This window comes from Lissotriton helveticus, chromosome 5_1, assembly GCF_964261635.1.
Source record: "Lissotriton helveticus chromosome 5_1, aLisHel1.1, whole genome shotgun sequence".
Taxonomy (NCBI): domain Eukaryota; kingdom Metazoa; phylum Chordata; class Amphibia; order Caudata; family Salamandridae; genus Lissotriton; species Lissotriton helveticus.
Genome location: NC_136065.1, coordinates 1,721,205,328 through 1,721,213,630, shown reverse-complemented (window position 1 = coordinate 1,721,213,630; position 8,303 = coordinate 1,721,205,328).

Sequence of the window (8,303 nt, the reverse complement as noted above, 5' to 3'; positions counted from 1 at the left end):
CAGTGCATATCCTGCAAGTTTCCCAAAATGTTTTGCCTCTGTTTCAATAATAGACATGGACGAATTTGGATCAGCAGTCACTATGGCGATGTCATTGGCATAGGCTAGTGTTTTTGTTAGATATCCTTGGGTTGAAATGGGAGCTATGTCCCCGTTGCTTTCCAATCGTCGGATAAAAGGATCTATGCAGATTGCGAATAGCAACCGGGAACAGGGTGTAATGCATGAGCCACTTTAGAGGTCTGATGATCTGTGATGACCCTCGATCACCACCATTGTGAACTGACTTTAGTGTGCTATGTTACTTTAGCCTTAATGTAGGATGGTCTTGCATTAGAATAATCTTGCCAAATAATAGGTAGGGGATGTCAAGGTGCAGTGTTGTTGGTAATGGTGCACACAGGTGCTCCATAGTGGATACTGAGGGATTAAGTGCATAGCGTTATTTGAGTTAGGTGAATTATGACTTTAGCCTATTGGCTTTGACGTGGTATAATAGCATTCTGCTTTCCAAGTAGTAGAGGCCTATGCTTGAGCAACTCCATATTCTATACTGCAGCCATCTTCTGAGCCTCTGTAGGTGAGAGGTTATATTTTAGATTACATGTGTTGTCCACCAGTAGTGAACCAGACAGGACCGGTTCTTATCGGGTGGAATGTGCTCTCTTCGTGCCGAGTCAGCAAAACGCTTGGCCAGCTGCTTTTTGTACTCTTGGTACGAGGTGGTACAGGAATCCAGTGAGAACTGTGGGCGGAGTTAGCTAGAAACTTCGATGGAGAGCTGCATTCTATATTAGAGAAAGGGGGTCCGAGAGAGGCAGAGATTCTGAGATGCTGAGAGCAGGAGAGATGCTGAGATGCTGGTCTGGTGTTTTGGCGGTCTGATGATACATCACGGTGTAGACGTGCAGACGTGTTTGTGCAACAGAGAGTCCGGAACCAACCAGGGAGAGAGGGAAAGAGAGACGGACCCTTCTTCAGATGGCAAGATGCCTAAGATTATGGTGAGGTGTTCCATTTATATCTAACTTTATCTAACTATGCTTTTATTTTCAGGCTCTATGTATATGTACTGTGATGTTTAGTTATTTCTTTCTTTTGTCATCCTATTATCATGTAATAAAGAAACCCTAGAGCATATCATTTGTTTGCATTCCTTGTGAGGGAAGGTCGGGACCCTTTTTTTACCAAGTACTTACAGAGGGATGGGCGATTCCCCTCTAATGGGTAATTGTTGATATGGGAGGGAAATTGGCTCCCATAAGGGATGTCTCAATTACATTGCTAGGAGGAGCATGTGCTGTGTACCCTCTTAGATTAGGAGGTGTTGTGAATTTCTGCGTACCCTCTTGGATTGGGTGGTGTTGTGACTTGTTGTTATTTGCGAGCTCCTCAGCAATGGTCTTATATGTTGTCAGTGTTTATTCCTTTCTTGGGTAAGTATTGTGAAATGTGGTGTCTTTCTGGAACCTGAGAAAGGATGTGGTAAGTAATGACCTGGTGACTGACAAAAGCACCAAAACATACAGAGAAGCAGGTCGTTACAAATTGGCGTAGTCGGTTGCAGGATATGAACGTTGATTTAAAAGGGGAAATATTGTTTTTTTTTATTTTTTTTGCAATTGAAAGCAGACTCTCAGATATCAGTTGATTTATTTGCATGGGTGTAGCCCATATGGTGTTCTGGCTCATGAGTGAGCTAATTGTGTTTGGTTGAACAAGAATTGCTGTGTGTTTAAATGTGTTTTGTATAAAGGGCTTGTGAATAGTTTTTTTACTTTAGGCAGAAAGGGCGGGATCCCTTTACAGTATTCAGTAAAAAGAAATGCATTTAAAATGTGCGCAGCTGCAACATGAATGTAACATTTCTAACCCTGAAAGGTGGGATGATGTTTCAGACAGAGATAGTGGGGTTATGTTTAATGTGTTGTTTAATATGCATCCACTATTTGAGCATTTTCAAAAAGAGCTGAAGGATATGTTAATTGATGTCCAGTGTGAAAATATTCCTTTGAAAACAGAATTAAACGTGCATGATTTACATGTGAAAAATGTTACAGAAAATCTAGTCAGGTTGCCAGTTGCACTGGCTGTTTTAATTAATTCTTCCAGAGAAAATATTCAGTCAGAAAGGAAAGATAAGAAGACTCGTGTTTTAGAATTAACGATCACTGGTTGTGGAGATAAATCAGACCTATCCGTGCACGATACATTTTGCTTTAAAAGAAAAATGCAAGCATATGATTTTGAAAAGGTACAACAGCGAATTGTGTATGACTGGCTACTTCCAGGTTTTAAAATTTTATTTTGTGATTTTAACCAAAAGCAATGTGCCTATTTTAGCTACAGTGAAGTGCAGGGACTTTTCAATTCAGATGCTGAACAAATGCCCATGACTATGTGCTTTGGCACACTAAAAGATACTGGACAGAACAGCGTGAGCGAAAAGGTGATTTGCTTATGGGAGGTCGTACTAGTAGTAAAATGGCCCATATAGGCAGAAAAGCAGTTGGGTAGGATTTCACAGAATCAGGGTTGGTGACCCCAACAACTACTGTTTTAAGTGATTTTATGTAGCTGGTGCACAAATGTGATAATTATTTGCCCATGACAGTTTATTGTTACAAATTAAACAAACATATACCTTCTTTGACTGATGCTGTCCCAGATATTGTTACAGAAGTACCCTGAGATTTTGTATGCGACTTTTAAGGTTGCCAATGTTTTGTCTTTTAGTTACCAATAGTCCTATAGACAAATGATAGTTTAAAAGGAAATATATATGTATATATATGCAGGTGCATGCATTCAAAGGTGGGCTGTTCAATGTGGTTTTAGTTTAGTGTATTCCATTAACGAATGGAAAATTTCACAGCTTTTGGGTTGTGAACGGCTGGGAACTAACATGCTTTGACCTTGAGGAGATAACATGCATTCCACAGAGCCTCCTCTTTCCCGGGCTCTTTGTAAGGGAGGGGGGCGACCGCGAGAGCAATCTCCTCTCTGCTTGTTATGTTTGGCGAGCACCCAAAGTCTTTCCGCGGAGAATCTGTGTGAGGGTGGGGTAATTCCACTCCTCTGGTTAGAAAGCTTCCCTCAATTAGAAGCGTATGGAGGCTTGCAGAGGTGCTACCTCCTTATGAGGAGAGAGACAGGGCAGACAGAAGTTGGTAGGCACTTCGCTCTTGGAATGTGAGCTCTTCGAAAGGAGGGTTTGCGAGGCAGAGCAGTCTGTCTCTGTTATGGTTGAAACTGAGCCAGCTCTGGGACGCGGACATCTCTGGAAGGGAGGGGGTAGGATAGCAAGGAGAAGAGCGTAAAGTTGACTGCCCCAGCCCTTCTCGCTGTGTAAGGAAAAATTTGATTTTGCCCAAATAAACTTAGAGAATATAATGCAGGTAGCATTCTTAAGCTATTCCCCAGATCTAAAGGAGAGCTTTGCAGACAGAAATTAAAATATTGGACTTTGAGAGATGTAAAAAGAAAAGTATGTGCTTTTAAATTGAAGTTTTTTTTGTAAGATGAGTGATACGTGTTTATCGTTTCAGGTTGCCTGATCATGCCGGGGTGCGTATGGCCCTCCCCTTCTCCTTCCTTTTTGTTATTTTTGCTTGTTATTTTCGTGTGAGTGCCCCCCCTCCCCCCCAAGCCTGGGGCCAGACCGGAGCGGACGGTGGTGTCTTATGGCTGATGGCAGATGGGAGCTGATGATCTATGGAGAACCAGATGGGGTTCTTCCTTGCCGAGGGGATACTAAGGAAGTTGGATGCCAGAGAGCTGTCATCTACATAGAAGGACTGCTTCTTTCTAAGCGAAGAAGGAATCAGCAGAGTGTTCTGCAATTGGAACTGTCCCCTTCGAGTGAGGCTGACTTTAAAAGAATGAGAGCTGTGTGTCTTTCGCACAGGAGAACTGCGTGTGCACCCTGACAAGAGACAGTGGTGTTTTTTGTTTTGCTTTTTTCACAGAAAAGAACACTTTTTTCCCATAGAGACTTTGTGCTGCACTTGGAGTAGATATTTTCTGAGCTACAGTTGGCTGCCTTGGCAGTAGAATTTGCAGTTTCATTATTAGGGGTTCAAATGGCACAAGCTGAACTAATTTGAGATATTTTACCTGAGTTATGAAGTTTCAAAAGAACAAAAAGAAAAAACAGTTCATTATGATCTGTTTTGAATTCAAAGTTTTTGAGTAGTCACTTCAGCACGAGAGTTGCTGGTTCAAAATATGCTTTTTAACAGTTGTGTTTTTGATTCTGAAATGCAGTTTTTCACTTGTTGGTACTCTTTCAAATATGGCCTCCAATCTTGCATGTTTCACTCTGAAAATGTAGTTTTTTTTACAGTTTTGCCTTTAAATGAGATATGTAATGTTTCAATGACACTCAAATCTTCAGTTAGGTTTTATTCAGTTGCTGGTTATTATGCATTTGTACTGCTTTTACAGTTAACAGATATTGTGCCCCAATGATAGTTTTGTTTTTTAGTCATGATATTCAGTTGCTAGTTACTTTGCAATGATGCCAATTTTGCAGTTAAAAGATGTAGTCATAGCTGTGCCTTTGGTTCAGTGATTTTATTTTTGATATATGTGAATGGTGATGTTCAAGGGTCAAGGGGTGTAATGTAATGCATGAGCCACTTTAGTGGTCTGATGATCTGTGATGACCCTCGATCACCACCATTGTGAACTGACTTTAGTGTGCTATGTTACTTTAGCCTTAATGTAGGATGGTCTTGCATTAGATTAATCTTGCCAAAGAATAGAAGGTAGGGGATGTCAAGGTGCAGTGTTGTTGGTGATGGTGCACACAGGTGCTCCATAGTGGATACTGCGGGATTAAGTGCATAGTGTTATTTGAGTTAGGTGAATTATGACTTTAGCCTATTGGCTTTGACGTGGTATAATAGCATTCTGCTTTCCAAGTAGTAGAGGCCTATGCTTGAGAACTCCATATTCTAAACTGCAGCCATCTTCTGAGCCTTTGTAGGTGAGAGGTTATATTTTAGATTACATGTGTTGTCCACCAGTAGTGAACCAGACAGGACCGGTTCTTATCGGTGGAATGTGCTCTCATCGTGCTGAGTCAGAGCAAAACGCTTGGCCAGCTGCTTGTTGTGCTCTTGGTACGAGGTGGTACAGGAATCCAGTGAGAACTGTGGGCGGAGTTAGCTAGAAACTTCGATGGAGAGCTGCATTCTATATTAGAGAAAGGGGGTCCGAGAGAGGCAGAGATTCTGAGATGCTGAGAGCTGGAGAGACTGAAACAAAAACAGGGGTTATGCCCACATTACCCTCCCATACCTGGACAAGGAGCATCAAAAGATGAAAAAGTAGAACAAACTAGTATTGAGGGATAAATTCAAGCTATAATTTTGGAACATGAAAAGATTAATTATCCTGTTCTATATAACTAAATATATAACAAATCACTTTACAAAAAATCAGAGGACGTATAAACATGTACAAAAAGGAGATGGCGCAAAACAACTGTATATAAAGAAAACAAATTCACTATATACACACAATACAATGCACTATATACAAATCACAAATACACTATATACATTACATATATATACACAAAGGTGTACCCATAGACAGATCTCAATGGATGACCTATCACACAATGTATACACTCTTGACTTCGAGTGATATAACTCTATAATGGAGATCCCCAATACGCCTGAGATGTAACTTCTCTCAAACTCTCTTTAGAAAAAGGCGCCTGAATATATAAGCAAAGATAAACTAAGCAGGGACTCCTAATCACAAGGGTGTCGACGCTGTCGCGGTCGCGTTTCCGCCACTGGAATCTTTATGGCTTCATCAGGACAAAGGTACTGCAGACAAAAAACTCGCGCTCATCCAATAGGTGGTCACCCATGACGGTGAAGTAGATATTAATCCAATGGGAACCAGCGTCCATAAAGCACTTAATGGAACAAGTCTGTGTCCCACAAGTAGGAATCCGGCTTCAGAAAGTAAATTAGTATTTCCGAAACCCTAGTCGAGGCAATTGCACTCGTTCAGAAAAAACAGGCAGCCAAGCATTAATCTATGGTCCATCCACGTTAATCACCCGGAGAAACACTTCCGCGTCTACACAGGCGACTCACAATCGCCATTATGTGGCCATTATGTGGAGATGCTGAGATGCTGGTCTGGTGTTTTGGCAGTTTGATGATACATCACGGTGCAGACGTGCAGTCGTGTTTGTGCAACAGAGAGTCCGGAACCAACCAGGGAGAGAGGGAAAGAGAGACGGACCCTTCTTCAGATGGCAAGATGCCTAAGATTATGGTGAGGTGTTCCGTGTATATCTAACTTTATTTAACTATGCTTTTATTTTCAGGCTCTATGTATATGTACAGTGGACCAGGCTGGTTTTAGACCTAGTATTAGTACAGTGGACCAGGTTTTTAGATTTTTATGTTTAGTTTGGAAATACATTAACATAAGGAACTCCCATATGTATGTGGCCTTCGTCGACCTAAGAGCAGCCTTTGATCTTGTTCCGAGGGGGAAACTTTGGAGAACGCTAAATGATATGGGTGTCCCTCGGAACATTCTCCAACAACTGATCAGACTGCACGAACATAATTTTGCAAGAGTCAGATGGGAGCCCAATGGGGAGTTGAGTGAGAAAATAGACATAGCGAAAGGAGTTAGGCAAGGATGTGTCATGGCGCCTACTTTATTCTCCCTTTATGTTAATGACATCCCTGACACCCTCTTGGGCTGCGAGCATGACTCTCCCAAGCTGTGTGGTCAAGCCGTTCCGGCATTATTATTTGCGTATGACACCATTTTAATTTCCCAAACCCCTAAAGGACTCCAGAACCTTCTTAATAAATTTAGGTTGTACTGTCAGGACAAGAAACTTAAAATTAATTCATCCAAAACTAAGGTCATGACAATCAACCCACATAAAGGTTTTAATAAAACTTTTTCCATAAATAATGAAAAAATTGAAGAAGTCCAAAGTTTTAAGTACCTGGGTATCACTTTAGATAGTAAAATATCTTGGAAATCTCAATTAGAAACCTCAAAGATCAGACTAGTTCAGAATCAAGCTCCTATTTTAAGGAAACACAAAAATAGTCATTATAAATCAGTCACCCCAGCAATTAGTCTGTTCAAATACAAAGCACAATCTGCTTCCCTTTATGGTGCAGAACTTTGGGGACATATTTCGAAAGGCACAATCTTAGTTCAGGAAAACAAATTCATCAGACAGCTGCTAGGTGTACCTGTTTCCACTCCCCTTACCCCGGTTGTATGGGATCTTAATTTTCGTTGATCAGATGACCACGCTGCATTGCGCCCATTGTTACACTGGGTTCGCCTCTGGTCCACTGACGAGTTAGTGGACTACAGAGAGGCTTTAAAGGAGATAATGGCAATAAAAAATTCCACATGCTTAATATGGTTGGCCTATATCGAAAAGTGGTTTATAAAGTTGGGGTTAAGTAGTTTTTGGTCAGACCCGGATTCGATTACCAATAATTCTAAGACATTGCTAAAGAATAGGTATTGGGAATACATCAAAGACTCTGTGCTGAGAAATCCCAACCTGGGGATTCTGACCCTCAGGTTCTTTGAATTAAAAATGGATATGAAACTAGAATCCTTTATGGACGAAATCTACCCACCTATGGCCAAATCGTTATACTTAAAATTTCGCTATAGTGCCCTTCAAATTAAATCTAGGACTTCGAAATGGCACTGCAATAAAGGACCAGGAGGTAGTACTGGATCCGATTTATGCGAATTATGCGAAATGGGCCTAAGGGAAGATGAGTCCCATGTGCTATTCATATGCCCCGCTACTTACATGCGAGGAAAAAATGGTTAAAACCCATATGCTAACTCCTGGGCCTTCGCCACATTAAAGATGGCGAAAGAGTGTTTAAAGGAGACACTGCACGCCCAATAGTATTCAGTTTGAGCCGCTTCCTCCTGTCAGCAGAGTTAGTCAGGAAGAGAAAAGGCCATAAAATGTAAACTGAGAGTTGGCACGATTGTAGTCTAGCAGCTGAAATGCATTCTGATTTGTGACCTATTGTATCTGAACTAATTGTACATATGTAATCTTTATTGGAACGTGTGTGCAATATGTAATTATAAATGTAACCGAACTGTTATTCTTATTACCAAGTGGTGCATGTAATTGAATTTGATCTAGAGTAATACTGTAACTCAAATTAGAATAATGACAATAGGAATTGGCCTGATCTTAGTGTTCCTGGTGCCTTGTTTTTATTGTCCTATAGTATTATTTTAAATTTAATGAATTGCTA